Source organism: Carcharodon carcharias, chromosome 21 (genome assembly GCF_017639515.1).
Source record: "Carcharodon carcharias isolate sCarCar2 chromosome 21, sCarCar2.pri, whole genome shotgun sequence".
Taxonomy (NCBI): Eukaryota; Metazoa; Chordata; class Chondrichthyes; order Lamniformes; family Lamnidae; genus Carcharodon; species Carcharodon carcharias.
The window spans coordinates 55,214,866-55,231,130 of NC_054487.1; positions in this window are offsets into that span (position 1 = coordinate 55,214,866).

Consider the following 16,265-nt stretch of genomic DNA (forward strand, 5'->3'; position numbering starts at 1 on the left):
ACGACACAAAACTTGGTGGGAATGTGAATGGTAAGGAGGATGTTAAGAGGCTTCAAGGCGATTTAGACAAGTTGAGTGAGTAGGCAAATACATGGCAGATACAGTATAACATGGATAAGTGTGATGTTATCCATTTCAGCAGGAAAAACAGAATGGTAGAGTATTATTTAAATGGTGATAGATTGGGAAATGTTGATGTACAAAGGGACCTGGGTGTCTGCGTACACCAATCACTGAAAGCAAGCATGCAAGTGCAACAAGCAGTTAAGATGGCAAATGGTATGTTGGCCTTCATTGCGAGAGGACTTGAGTACAGGAACAAGGATGTCTTGCTGCAAGTGTACAGGGCCTTGGTGAGACAACACCTGGAATATTGTGTGCAGTTTTGCTCTCCTTACCTAAGAAAGGATATACATAGAGGGAGTACAGCGAAGGTTCACCAGACTGATTCATGGGATGGCAGAATTGTTGTATGAAGAGAGATTGGATTGACTAGGCCTGTATTCACAGGATCTTGGAAGAATGAGACGGGATCTCATTGAAATTTATAAAATTCTGACAGGGCTGGACAGACTGGATGCAGAGATGATGTTTCCTCTGGCTGAGGGGTCTAGAACAAGGGCTCATAGTCTCAGGATACGGGGTGGGCCATATAGGACTAAGATGAGGAGAAATTTCTTCACTCATAGGGTGGTGAACCTGTGGAATTCTCTACCACAGAAGGCTGCGAAGGCCAAGTCACTGAATATATTTAAGGAGAATATAGATAGATTTCTAGACTCTCAAGCCATAAAGGGTATGGGAAGACAGCAGGAGTATGATGTTGAGATAGAGAATCAGCCATGATTATATTGAATGGTAGAGCAGACTCGAAGGGCCAAATGACCTAAACCTGCTCCTATTTTCTATGTTTCTATGTATTTTTAGATGGATTCTCTTATAACTCCGTATTAATAGCTGCATTCCTTCAAAAAACTACCACATTTTACTGATATCTGCTTTAACGTGTTTTGGGACTTTTACTTATTGATCTATTATACTCATATTTTACCATTGTCAATAAATGTTTCAATACATTTTTAGTCACATGACTGTATAATGTCATGATTGCCAATAACAATTTTAAAATCAATTTTAAACTTCCTCTCTCCTTCAGTTGCTGTAATATAACTTTTTAATACGTAAAATGGAGCATAAATGTGATTGCTTACATTCAGCGGGAGGAGTCTTGTAAATAACCAGTTTTCATACATTGATTAATTGCCTGTCCTTCCAATTTCAGTATTTAATGAATAGAGAGATTTAATTGCCTCCTGGGAAAAATAGAGGTTACTGTTCAAATATCCTAGGTCATGATGGAACTACTGATGTAGAAATGGATTTTTCAAACCTGTAAAGTTAACTAACTTTCACAAAGCTTATTATTAGTTAGACCTAAATACTGAGATGTTATCTTATGCAGTGAAGATTGATAACAACTATAATTGTTCCCATGGATGAAAGTAGGTACAGTTCTTGATGATTAAATTTTTAGATTGAAGAAATGTGAAATTTAAAGAACTGCAAAAGCTAGCAATATCTTATTTTTTTCTTTACTCATTATTGGAAATGATATATTCAAATTAGGGGCATTATGACATTAACTTTGAGCCTCAAATTAGAATGCCAATACTTTATAGAAAAGTAAAATTAATGTGCATTTTAGGGGGCAGCAGAGCAATTGGCTGACTGGGCAAATTGTACAATCCCCTTGCTAAACCCCTAAAAGTAAAATTCTCTTAATACACTAATCCCAGATGAATAGAGATTAACAATGCAAAGCTAACATTTTGGTGGAAAGCTGTTGTCTTTACTTTTGGTTGTTGTTCATATGCATGGATTTATTTTCCTTTATGATGTTGGAACTGTGTTGCGAAAAATACCAGCTTGAGTCAAATGGGATAAATTCTTGTCTTCACTGGGTAGTAATCTGGTGGAGGCAAATTAATGATTGGAAACCTGGCCCTTTTGAGAAATGCAGTCACTTGCTTCATGCTTTAAAAAGAAAGCATATTGGGACAGATGATTATTTACATAAATGGCATTATTGAGTATTCTTTGAAGTTTAACACTTAGAATTGTACTGTAGTTAAGCAGGGAGTTCTCCTAGTGTGCTTGCCAACATTTAGCCTGTGACCAACATTTATTCTACAATTGACTCTTGAACAACCGATCTAGCCAGTTATTTCATTGTTGTTTGGTGGACCTTGTTATGTGCAGATTGGTTATTGCATTTCCCACAATATAACAGTGACTCCATTTCTAAAGTATTTCATTGGCAATGAAAGGTGCTGTATAAATCCAAAAATTGCTAGAGAATTTTAATAGATTTTATTGCTGATGAATAGCCATAACACTCTTAATAGTTGTCAATGGTGGCTGATAAAATGGATCAACTTGCTTTCCTTTCATTTTTGGCACCTGGATATGAATTCAACCCACGCTGACTGAGTAAAGTTTACTCTCTTATCTGTAGCCCCGAAAGTCTTTAACTGAAATCTCTTTGTGTAGTTAAAGATAAGAAAAAACTATTAATGCTGAAAGTGCAATGTGTAAACATAAAATGCTGGCGCTATGTTACAGGTTAGCCATCATTTGAGAGATAAAGATGGGTTAATGGATCAGATAGATTTATTTCAAAAGAGTTTTGTGGAATTTTCTTCTGCTTTGGGGCAGTTTGGAAACAGTCCTTATTATGTGAAATTTTACAGTTGAAAAATGACTGTATGTGCATCTTACTGATATAAAATTTGTCAGTTTTGGCTCAATTGGTGGCATTCTTGTCTTAGTTGAAAACAAATTCTAGGGGCGGAATCATCCCAGATTGGCACTAAGTGTGGAGGTGGGTGTGAAAAAAATTGTTTTATCTGTCGACCGCAATGGCAGGTTTTCGTGCTGTATCGTCCCATTCCTGGTGTGTCTCGCCTCAATAATAAGAATACATTCCCAGGAAACATGCTTGATCGCTGTCGGGTGGTCTCTGATTCGCCAGCCCCCGCCGTCACCTCAGGCCTTCATTAATGGGCTAGCACTTTCTAAGGGATTGGAAGCTGCTGGAAAGTCATGGCTGCCAAAGGGAGGAAACATGCTGCCACCAAATTTAGCGACGCATCCCTTGGGCACCTTCTGAACACAGTGAAGGCCCATCGTGAAGTCCTCTGCCGCTGCTCTGGGTAAAGACCAGCAAGCAAGGTCACCATCCAACATGGGAGGCGGTGGCAGCGGTGGTTAGTGCCAACACCCTGCGGAAGGGGACAGCCACCCAGTCCTGAAAGAGGATGAATGATCTCCTCCATTCCGCTAGGGTAAGTCACTCTTCTCATCACTCTCAACTCACACACTCACATACCCATCACACATCCAGGAGTTCTCACTCGCTACCAGTTCAAGGGTCATCGCCATTCAGTCTCTCACATACACCTTCATCTGCCCTGAGAATTGTGTCCTCATTCAGTCGAAGGAACCACTCATCACTCATCATCCTTCTCATCTGGCCTGGCAGGCATCCTGCTTACACTTGCTCCATCTGTCTTCATGCAGGACAAACTGGCACACAATGAAGGGAGAGGTTGCAGACTGGTGGAAGAAGATCCGACACCAAGGTCATCACAGACTTTGAAAATAGAATCATCCAGCTGGCTGGCGATCCACCCAGGTGGTTCCAGAAATGTACGGTTGGTCCAAATCCCCTCTTCCTGTGACTCCCGTAGCTCCAGCTCAAGAGGCCGAGCAGGATGCAGCTGGCCCATAGCAGGACATCCAAAGCAGGCCACACCCTCCAGATCTCACCCCTCCAAAGGTCACCGCCAAGATCATCACTGGCAGGGCATAGCAGTGAGCAGGCAGCCTCCACCTCCACTGTGAATGTCAGGAAGCACCAAGACATAGTGGCAGGGTTAGGAGGGTTAAGAAGATGTCATTGTACAGCCTGGGCACAGGTGTTAATTACTTTTACATAATGTTCACAATTGTAAATAAACCCCCAAGAATATCTCCTTGCCTATGGCTCCTTGTTCTGATGAGCAGTGTTCGTGTCACTCAGATGTGAAACCTTGGTTCCTGCACAAGATAAAGGCAGTGTCTAAGACCAGGGCCTCTTCCCTGTGTAGTGTGTAATCTTCAGACCAAAGTGATGACCTGGGTTCACACTCACTGGACACATTAGTGATGTTGTAACTTGATGATGCTCATCATTGCTGCCAGAGTGTCGTGGGCAGGTGTAACAGAGGCATACCAATAGATCACCAGGCTCCATGATCCTGATGTTCTCCTCCTGCAGGATCAAAGAGGGAGATGCGTGGGTTAGCATAGCTGTCCTAAGAACCTCTCTTGGTTAAGTCTGAAGGCCCCTCCACACATGCAGGAGACTGCTGGCCACCACTTGGCTGGCCAGTGTGTAGTGTGCTCATTGGCTGTCCGAAGCTCCACCCACCTCCACCCCACTCTACCTGACTGATTGACGGCAGCTTCAGCCACTGGACTGCATGCTGTGCTCTCAGCTCAGGCACAGGCATTCTTCTAACCCACACTGCAGGGCTGCATTGTTAGCTTGAACCATGATGAGTACTGGTCCAAGCCTTAATAAAGACATTGCAAGGGGCTGTGAGCCCCTCCACCACTGACTGTGCCATGGCCACCTCTAGCGAGGGGATTGTACAACTTGCCCAGTCGGCCAATTGCTCTGCTGCCCTCTAAAACACACATCAATTTGCAGTCTGCGCTCAAGGGATGAAAAGAGCTGGAGCACATGGTGGTACTTTCATGCTTCTGCGTTGTTTGAGTGGGTATAAAATCTTCAGAGGCCTGAATCCAAAAGTGTCAATGGAGCTGCAGCTGAACAGTCACAGCTGCGGAAGAATACTCACTTTTGACAAGCTTTACCAAATGCGTGGCTGCTTCTCTCACTACCCCCTCCCCCCACCACCCCAACATGTGCTTGTTTACTTCCTGCAGTCTGTGCTGCCTATTTCGAAGAAGAGCAGGGGAGTTATCCCTGGTGTCCTGGCCAATGTTTATCCCTCGATCAACAACACAAACAGATTATCCAGTCATTATCACATTTCTCTTTGTGGAAATTAATTATACGCACCATGGCTGCCATGTTCCTGCATTACAACAATGGCTACACTGCAAACTACTTACAATGGCTGTAAAGCACTTTGAGGCATCTGGTGATCATGAAAAACTCTATGGGCAGAATTTTTCCCTTGGTGGGCAGCCAACCCTGGCCACCGAAACATGACCCGCCACCATTTTGAGTGGGAGGGCCAATTAAGGCCCACCCAGCGGCCTGCCCGACAGGATTCCCCATCTGTCAAAGTGCGCTCTGCTCCCTGAGACTGAATGCTGTCTCAGGGAGATTACCGACATGTAAAAAAAACACCAAAAATAGAAAAATATTAAACTTATTAACATGTCCCCCTTATGTGACAATGTCACACAAGGTGGGACATGTTAATAAGAAACACATTAACTTTATTAAACGTTTTAAAAACGGACATGAAACCTCATCCCGCCAGTGGATGAGGTTTCATGTATTATCAGAAGCCCGCTGGGGGCTCCTGGCCTGCCCACCAGCCTTAAAGTTGGATGGGCAGGGACTTTAACAATCTTAATTAGCCTATCAATGGCCTTAATTGGCTGTTGACAGGTTGGCGGGTGGACAGCTAATTTCGCTGTCCGCCTGCCTTCGTGAAAACTTAAAGGGACTGGGATGATGTCGGGGGTTCCTACCAACGTCATCCCGCATCATTTTCACGTTGGCGAGCAGGCCACGCCCCCAAATCGCCGATGGGAAAATCCAGGGCTTTTTAAATGCAAGGCTTTTTTCTTCCTTGTATTTTGACACACATTAGAACCAGTTTGCCAATAAGAAAAATGGGAAAAATTAACATTTATGGCTCTTTGAGGTTAGGATTTAAGCATATTGTTGGACTAGATTAAATTAACCTTCACTGTGCAGCTAGGCATGATAATGAGATGAGGACTGTTGGATGCTGACATCTTTGTGCACAAAGTAGGAAAACTGTTCTATTTCTCGATCAGTAAAATATCTCCACCTTTATGTTAGAGCAGTTTATCCTCTAAAAAACTGATTTTGTGTTCAGCTGCAATTTTTTTCATTCAGAGTTGAACGTAGGTCACAAGCCTATTTCGTGACAATGAAATCTGCCCTTGTAGGTGTACACTGCAAAATCCTTGCTCATGCTCAATTTGTGTTTAATATCTAATGAAGAACGAGATACTTCATTCGTGACTAGGAGTTCTCTCAGGTCCTTCCTGGTGTGAATATCTTGCTGCTAAATTTAACATAGTGGTGACTCCGGTCATTGATGTGAGCAAAAGGATGCCAAAGTTTAAAGTCATGGGGGAGATATTCTGTTTATTTTGTGGAGTTCTGGATGCTGATAGAACTTGAAGCATGCCGTTCAATTAATCGTAGAACATTGCTTGCTGCCACTAACCATTAAGTTCTGTTTTGTGTGCACGAATGTGACTTTTGAGTCTCCCAGACATAAAATATCAATCCTGTGTGGAATGAAATTGTCAACCATGCCCATAACATAAAACTGAATACGATATAGTGTGTAGTTTTATTTCTTAGTAATTTGTCACTGGGAAAAAAAAATGAAATACAATCAGACCCAGTCCTATGATTCCAAATACCTCCAGCTTTTGTTATTCTTATCTTCATTATTATTTCCCCAAATATTCAGCATTTCTGTCACATAATGAGACAAAAATTTAAATCTTATTCTTTATTAATTGAAAACATATGCCATGTATTATAAAGAATAACAAATATCTGGCAGGGAATTTATGCTAGTAAGTCAACCTCAGGGCTGTTATGGTGTTTGTTCATTTGGGTTTAGCCCTTGCAACTATATCTTTTTCTGTATTAAAGATACAAATTCAGAAATCTGTGATGTTTTGATCTCCGTGGAGACCGATAACTTTTTTAAAAAAATCCAAATTTCCAGTTAAAAGCTGAAAGAATGAAACATCTAGATTTCACATTTCAGAACTTAGTAACCAATGACTAGATTGATGAAACATTACTTTCATTTTGTAGACAACTTATACTTTAAAGTACAGAAGGGAACACTTACTTTTATGCTTGTCGCACGTCATGGTCCCCTTGGAATTACAGCCCTTATAGCAAGCAGTCCATAGTTGCTCCCAGCTTCAGTGGATAGTAACTTCGACTGAATGCCTCCAGGTCCTTTCCTCAGTTTTTGGGGAGTTCCTTACGTCCACCATATGCCAGGACGAATCTCCTGGAAACCTTAGATGACTGCAGGATTAATCTCTTCAACCAGAGACTGTCTCCCTCCTGCATCTGGCTGTGGTAGCTCACAAAGCCAACCAGCTTTTTCCCTCTGCTGACCACATAGCACTTCTATTTGTCTGTCTGCAATATACATTGATTTGTAGGGAAGCCTATAACCTGATCACAAAAATGGCTTCCTCTGCCCTCTCCCTCATAGCATATTGAAACACAGTGGGCCAGGTCTTCTGGCCTGGGGAGTGGCAATGCAACAGCAACAGCCATATTCATGCTATGGAGAAGAGGGCATTGGGGCCCATCAGGAGTTCTGAAGTGTTCATTGGTGCTGTAATTGCCTGGAAAATTTAAACTTCCAATCGGTTGATTTGCTCTGCACTGGATGTTACACAAATGTCTCTTACACTGATCTCAGTGTTGGAGACTTGGGCTAGATAAGTGCTACTTACCCAGAGACTTACTCTAGAATTGTGACACTGTTTAATGCCTGGTGTAACTCAGTGTGACTCAAATCACCACTTCCCCACGCATACTGCTCACAAACCTCCAACTACCCCTGATCTGACTACCGGCCCAACTAACCCATTGATCTGACTACCTCCCTGAACTGACGCACCCTAAACCAATCCTACTGCCCACCCTTACCTGATCCAACTACATCCTCAACCAAACTAACCCCTGACTCTCCAACCCCTACCTACTCACTTGCTCACCCATCCATCCACCCACTGAACCAGTGAAAACCTTTGAGAACTTTAAAAACTTAGCTGAATATGGCCCTAGTTATGCCTGTCTCTTTATGGGGTATGTGGAACATTCCTTGTTCCAGTCCTACTCTGGCCCCCTCCCACAACTCTTTCTCTGGTACATTGATGATTGCCTCAGTGCTGCTTCATGCTCTCATCTGGACCTGGAAAAATTTATTAATTTTGCTTCCAATTTTCACCCCTCCATCATTTTCACATGGTCCATCTCTGACACTTCCCTTCCCTTCCTTGACCTCTCGGTCTCAATTTCTGGTGATAGACTGTCCACGAATATTCATTACAAGCCTACCGACTCCCACAGCTACCTTGACTACAGCTCCTTACACCCTGCTTCCTGTAAGGACTCTATCCCATTCTCTCAAAACAGTTCCTCTGAAATGTCTTCCTTCTTCCTTAACCGAGGTTTTCCACCCACGGTGGTTGACAGGGCCCTCAACCATGTCCGGCCCATCTCCCGTGCATCCGCCCTCACACCTTCCTCTCCCTCCCAGAACCATGATAGGGTCCCCCTTGACCTCACTTATCATCCCACCAGCCTCCGCATTCAAAGGATCATCCTCCGCCATTTCTGCCAACTCCATCATGATGCCACCACCAAACACATCTTCCCTTCACCCCCCCCTTGTGGGATTCTGCAGGGATCGTTCCCTCTGGAACATCCTGGTCCACTCCTTCATCACACCTACACCTCAACCCATGCAACCGCAGAAGGTGCAACACCTGCCCCTTTACTTCCCCTCTCCTCACCGTCCAAGGGCCCAAACACTGCTTTCAAATGAAGTAGCATTTCACTTGCACTTCCCTCAATTTAGTCTACTGCATTCATTGCTCCCAATGCGGTTTCCTCTACATTGGAAAGACCAAATGCAGACTGGCTGACCGCTTTGCAGAACACCTTTGCTCTGTCCGCAAGCATGACCCAGACCTCCCTGTCGCTTGCCATTTGAACACTCCACTCTGCTCTCATGTCCACATGTCCGTCCTTGGCCTGCTGCATTGTTCCACTGAATCTCAACGCAAACTGGAGGAACAGCACCTCATCTTCTGACTAGGCACTTTACAGCCTTCCAGACTTAATGTTGAGTTCAAAAATTTTAGATCATGAACTCTCTCCTCCATCCCCACCCGCTTTCCGATCCCTCCTTTTTTTCCAATAATTTATATAGATTTTTCTTTTCCCACCGATTTCCATTATTTTTAAATGTATTTATATCCATTGTTTTATCTCTACCTTTTAGCCTATTTCGATCCCTTCCCTTCACCCCACCCCCATTAGGGCTATCTGTACCTTGCTTGTCCTGCTTTCTACCCTTAATTAGCACATTCCTTAGATAATATCACCACCGTCAACACCTCTTTGTCCTTTTGTCTGTGACATCTTTTGGCTATCTTCACCTATCACTGGCCCTCAATCCAGCTCTACCTGTGCCACCCCCACCACCCCCCCAAACCAGCCTATATTTCACCTCTTTTCTATTTTTACTTAGTTCTGTTGAAGAGTCATACGGGCTCGAAACGTTAACTGTGTTCCTCTGCACAGGTGCTGCCAGACCTGCTGAGTTTTTCCAGGTATTTTTATTTTTGTTTTAGCTGAATATGGCAGTTGATGTCATAAAAAGGACATATGTTCTCTGCACTGATCAGCTTCGCCAGTCTTCTCTTGCACTTCTCCTCTTGACCAGTGTTCCCCTTGGATGGCTACGCTGAAGCGTCACTGGTACAGTCAGGATCAGTAGTTCCGACTGAATAGTAAGCACGCAGAGACCTTTGCAGTCAGCAACAGTCAGCAACAGTCACGCCAGCATCACCGCTGACTGGAAGATCTGGGCCATTAATCTTGCATTCAGGTAGAAATGCTAATTAGCTATCCTTGTCCCCAATTTTCTTTCATCTTTGAAGTGAATGTACCGTTTACAGCACAACTCTTTACAACCCAATACCAACAACACCTTTCTGGGACTTTGGGAGACTCAGAGCTACTCATGGTAAACTTAGAGACTGCTGTCATTGTATGCAAGCAACTTGGATCTTGCATCTTTATCTCAATAAGATAATCTGAGCCTTCCTTTGACCTCTAACAACCAAACCACCAAAACTTACTGTCAGGCAGACTACAGAACAGGTCACATGACCCCCTTCATTTATCCTAAATTTAAAGCTACAATCCCAAACGATCATATCTTATAAACTTCATAATTGTAACAATACATTAATTAAATCATAAGCATAAAAGGAGAATAAGACAACCTTAGTTCTGTTAATACTGCAGTTTTCTACTTAAAATGCATCATTAAATTCTACAAAATGAAAAATGCAATGTATTTTTACATGAGACATATTATAATATAATCACTGATTTTAATCCATTTCTTACAAATCGTGCTCTCTTTATAAATTGGCAGCATGTCCTGATCCAAGTATTGAATATTTTTGTACGTGAATGTTAACTCTGAAGTTTGAAGAAAGGCACTGAGTAATTTGTGTTAATTGGATATTAAAGCAGGTCATGGGTCATGATCGAAAATTACATGATCTCTTTTCACTGGCCATTGTGATCACTGAAAAATACTTATTACATTGCATACTTTCTAGCTTCTGTCAAGTCATGTTTCAAGCGCACATTTGTCTGTTGTTAACTTTATTTATTTCAAATATTTTTGCTGAAACCTTTTTATCAAACATGGATAGTATTTTAGATGGAATTCTTATTGAAACAAAGGTAACAGATTGGGTCTACGACCAGGATTTTTAGGAAGGCGGGGTTTCCCTTTCCGCCATCTGAAGAATCGGCAGAGAACATATCCCCGATTCTGATTGCCCCGCAGCCATTTTACACTCCAACAAGCGTTAATTGGCTGCAGGCAGGACTTCTGGCTCTCACTCAGGAGGCAGTCCCACCTCAGAGATCAGAGTGGCCAGCAGCTCTCTAGCCCCTGCAGCGGCAGAAGCTCAGTGGGCAGGACTGGGACTGCAAGCGTTCCTGGGAGCCTAAGTCCTGGGAATCGAGGACAAGGTCAGTGTAGGGGTCTCAAGGTGGGGAGGGGAGGTGAGACTCAGGGAGGTGGCAGAGGGGCATGGGGGTGTTAGTGTAGAGGCTCGGGGGGAGGAAGGGCCTGTAGTGGACGGACCTTCTGGGGGAGTGGGGGTCATTGTTGTGGGGTGGGGCACCTGATGTTCAAAGGAGACTGCTCATGTAGGCGGCACCCCCTTCCTGCCTGAGGCCTGAACACAATTCATTTTTGAACTTCCCCTCCTCCACCCCTGAACTCCTATCACCAGCCTGGAAATTGAGTCTGGATGGGAAATGGGATGGGATGGTCGATAATTGGCCACTTAAGGGCCTCAATTTGGACAAGGGCAGGCCACCCAATTGTAAAATTGTGGTGACTTCACAGTGGGTGGAGCCCGGTGGGAAGGCCATCCGAGAAATTTTACAGTCACCCCCACCTATAAACCCACCGGCAGGGTAACTGTAAAATTTTGCCCCATGTTTAGGCAAAATGCTGTTAATGAGATATTTTCATGAAAGATCCTTAGTTAGGATTAGTAACTTAAATAAAACAAATGTATAACATGGTGGAAATTAGATTCTACTTTATAACATGGATATTATTCCACAGAGAATATCACAAGCATTATAGTTAATTTAAAACAGATCTCTAAAAGCAAATACACAAGTAAAGCACTTCTTTTTATTATGGGCAGAATTCCCCCCCCCCACCGTTGTGGGGGGAAGTGCAGGAGTGGGCGCGTGCAAACGCGCCTCTGATCGGCACCGCCATTTTACATGGGCGGGACAATTAAGGCGGGGGGGATTCCCTAAGCCGAGAGTGCGTTCTTTTGCGCATACGCGTGGGAGAGCACACAGAGGCTAAGTGCTGCCTCCGGGAGATGGATACCAAATTCAAAAATGTTAAATATAGAAAAATAAGAAAAGATGTCCATCACTTTGAATTAACTTATATTAAATTTTGAAAAACCTACATGAAATCTCATCCCGCCCGTGGATGAGGGTTTCATGCTTTTTCTGAAGCCCGCCAGGGCTCCTGGCCTGCCTGCCAACCTTAAGGTTGGTCGCGCAGGTCCTTTAATGAGTTTGATTACTTTTTAAATGGCCTCAATAGGCCGTTGACAGGTTGCTGGGTGCACAGCTGATTTTGCTGCACCCCCACCGACCTGAAAATTGAAATGACGCGGGGTGATGTCGGGAGTTCTGCCCAACGTCATCCTGGGTCATTTTACGTGTCGGTGAGCGGGCCCCGACCCCCGCTCGCCAACCTCAATATCCTGCCCTATATGTTTCTGAAGGATAGCTCTGCCTTCATGATAACCATAAGTGACCTAGGCCAACATACTGTTGCAATCAACAGCGGCCTTGTTGACATTAGAATACACATGCAGTCTAGCCCTGCTTGTTAATATGCCATAACTTTAATATATATTTTCTGAAGTTCCTGTTGCAATCACTTTCAATAACAAATTATGGAAATATTTCCCAAGTATTTATTAAAAATAACATTCAAGGCTCTGTTAATCTATAATAAAATACAGCTTATAATCAAAAATTACATACACCAGCAAAATTTTACAATTTCTTGGACAGAGACTAAGGCCAGAATTTTCTGTCCCTTTTGGCGTCGTGTGCCATGACAGGCCCGAGTGGACAACATGGTGAGAAAGCTAAAAATTGGTTTTATGATGATCATCGAGGGCGTGGAGAGGAAGGTCTAGGTTTGACCGGGTGACTGGGTGTACCAGGTGAGGTAGTGTAGACTTGACTAGGAGAGGAATGTGGAATGGCAGTGTGGGGGGAGGGGGTGGTGGGGGGTAGTGAGGTTGGGAGTGAGGGAACAATGGTGTCATGGGGGTGAGGTTGGGGGTGATAATGGTGGTTTGGATGGGGTGGGGTGGTGGAGGGAGCACGGTAGGAGGAGGGTATAATGGGGGACAATGTGGCAAGGAGTAAAAGGGGGAGGGTGGGTGTCCAGGCGAACATGCAAAGGAGGGTGTCTGTGGCTAATGAGGTGTAATGACTGCCTCCTGAGGAACAAACTGAGGGTGGGCGTGGTAGGAGGGAATGGTGAGTATGAGAGAGGGCAGAGTGAGCCGGTAGGGTGGGAGGGTGAGGGTGTGATCTTAATAGTAGAAGGGAAGGCGAGGGTCATTGGCGGCGACTTGGAGGCAGACATGGACCCTGGGGTGGGAAGGAGGAGGTCAGGGAGGTCAATGTGGATGGGGATGGTGTTCTTGGGAAGGTAGGGAACATGCACGTTCACCTGGACATCCTAGAAAGAAAAGGGTTCTGGTTGATACGTGATAGTGGGGAGGTGGAAGGTGATGCCAGATGGGTCAGCAGTGATGTGGGAAAGGACATGGGTGACTTGGGGGGGTAAAGGATGGGGGAGCTTAAAACAAACTTTACAACCATCATCCTTCTGAAAATGAAGGTGAGCAGAGCCTTGTGTTGGAAGGGCAGAGGTGCTGCATGGGAGTGTGATCAGTGGATGGGCGGAGATGCAGGTCAGCTCAGATAGACAACTGAGAGATAACCCCAGCAGGCAGCACTGAAAATGCTCATGACATTGAGAGGAGTGTGATGGAGGAAGGCTCCACATCCATGGGAGAGTGCTTGCATGGAGGCTCTGAAAGGCCCTGTCACACACACGTATCCCTCCAGAATCACTCCTGGTCCAGCTGCATGCAGCTGAACTGCTAGTGGGGTGGAGGGGAGGGGGGTATGCTGGGGGAGGACCTGCACATCCTGTAAGTGAAGCTGGAAGTCAGCATTACACATTATTCAGTGAAAGTGAATATATTTTCGGATTATAAAGTGACAAAATGTGTTCATCTGTGCAACCAACTGTGATCACAATTTCTTAACTTTTCTAGGCCTACCACTTCTTCTAGGTGCTGCTCTGATATCTGCAGCAGAGGTGGAGACAGCCTGTGCAATGATTGGCCCTGTTGCCTCTGATTAATTCAGCGTGCATCCTCAGAGAGCATAGGCCTTGAGGGCCCCAGCTTACTTTGGCTGTCCTCCTATGGACCAGCTGCTCCATCTGCGGTGACAGAGGATGATGTTGAGGGGGTCACAGGCAAATGGTACTCGGAGGAAGCCGAGGGTTTTGGCCTGACTCCTTGAGCAGAAGGAGCACCTGGAGGAATGTTGGGCTGCCCGGTTTCCCTCTCGCAATGCCACTGCAGGAACTCAGCCATGGCTGTTGCGATGGAGTGCAGGTCTGCACGCATCTCCACAGTCTACTGGACCAGAATTTCCATGGCGCCTGCCATCCTTCCCCTGGAGACCTCCATACACATGCATGTGAGCATCTCCTCATCAGAGAGCAGTCGGGCACAAGCCTCTTGCATGCCACAATGTTAAGGATTTCCAGCAGCTCTGCATGAGGTTCCCCTGCCTTCTGCTAACTTTCTAGGATGGGTTGGAAGGTCTAATCCAGAGGCTCATCACAGATGCCTCTTCCCCAGCTGTCCTCCGAGTGCCAGGGAGTTCAGCTGAACCTGCTTTCTTCTGCTGTGGACACGTATCTGTGCAGTGACCACCAGATTAAAAGCCGAGCCTGCTCTAGATCTAGATCCTACCAAAGTGTGTGTCTCTGCACTGGTGGACAGTGTAGGTAAGGGCTCTGAAGGGGTCTTCCAGGCTGCTTATTTCTAGCTCTTAGACCATAAAGTCATAAGACATAGGATTAGAAGTAGGCCATTCGGCCTATTGAGTCTGCTCCACCATTCAATGAGATCATGGCTGATCTGATAATTCATAACACTTTCCTGCCTTTTCCTCATAACCCTTGATCCCCTTACTGATTAAAAATCTGTCTATCTCAGCCTTGAATATACCTAATGACCCAGCCTCTACAGCCTTCTGTGGTAAAGAATTCCACAAATTGACTACCCTCTGAGAGAAGAAATTCCTCCTCATCTCTGTTTTAAATGGTGACCCCTTACTCTGAGATTATGCCCTCTGGTCCCAGATTCTCCCACAAGGGGAAACAACCTCTCAGCATCTACCTCGTCAAGCCCCCTAGAATCTTATATGTTCAATAAGGCCAACTCTCATTCTTCTAAACTCCAATGAGTACAGGCCCAACCTACTCAACTTCTCCTCATAAGAAAATCCCTCCATACCCAGGATCAACCTAATGAACCTTTTCTGGCCTGCCTCCAATGCCAGTATATCATTCCTCAGATAAGGGGACCAAAATTGTTCACAGTATTCTAGGTGTGGTCTAACTGGTGTCTTGTATAGTTTTAGCAAGACTTATCTATTTTTATACTCCATTCCGTGTGAAATAAAGGCCAACATTCCATTTGCCTTCCCAATTACCTGTCGAACTTGTATGTTAGCTTTTTGGAATTCATGCACAAGGACTCCCAAATCCCTCTGTGCTACAGCCTTCTGCAGTCTTTCTCCATTTAAATAATATTCAGCTCCGCTATTCTTCCTGCCAAAGTGTATAACCTCACATTTTCCCACATTATATTCCATCTGCCAAGTTTTTGCCCACTCACTTAACCTGTCTATATCATTCTGTAGACTCTTTGTGTCATCCTCAATATTTGCCTGCCCACCTCTTTTTGTGTCATCCACAAACTTGGCGATAGTACATTCATTTTCCTCATCTAAGTCATTAATATATATAGAAAGTAATTGAGGCCCCAGCACTGATCTCTATGGCTCTCCATTAGTTACAGGTTACCATCCCAAAAATGCCCCCCTTATCCCAACTCTCTGTCTTCTATTAGTTAGCCAATCCTCTATTCATGCTAATATACTACCCCCAATGCCATGGGCCCTTAACCTATTAAGTAGCCTTATGTGCGGTACCTTATCGAATGCTTTTTGTAAATCCAAATATATTACATCTACTGGTTCCCCTTTATCTACCCTGCTTGTTATCTCCTCAAAGAATTCTAATAAATTTGTCAGGCATGATTTCCCCTCATGAAGCCATGCTGACTCTGCTTGATTATATTATGTATTTCTAAATGCTCTGCTATTACATCCTTTATAATAGACTCTAACATTTTCCCAATGACAGATGTTAAGCTAACTGGCCTAGAGTTACCTGTTTTTTGTCTCCTGCCCTTTTTGAAAAAGGTTGTTCCATAGGCAGTTCTCCAGTCCTCTGGAACTTTTCCAGAATCTAAGGATT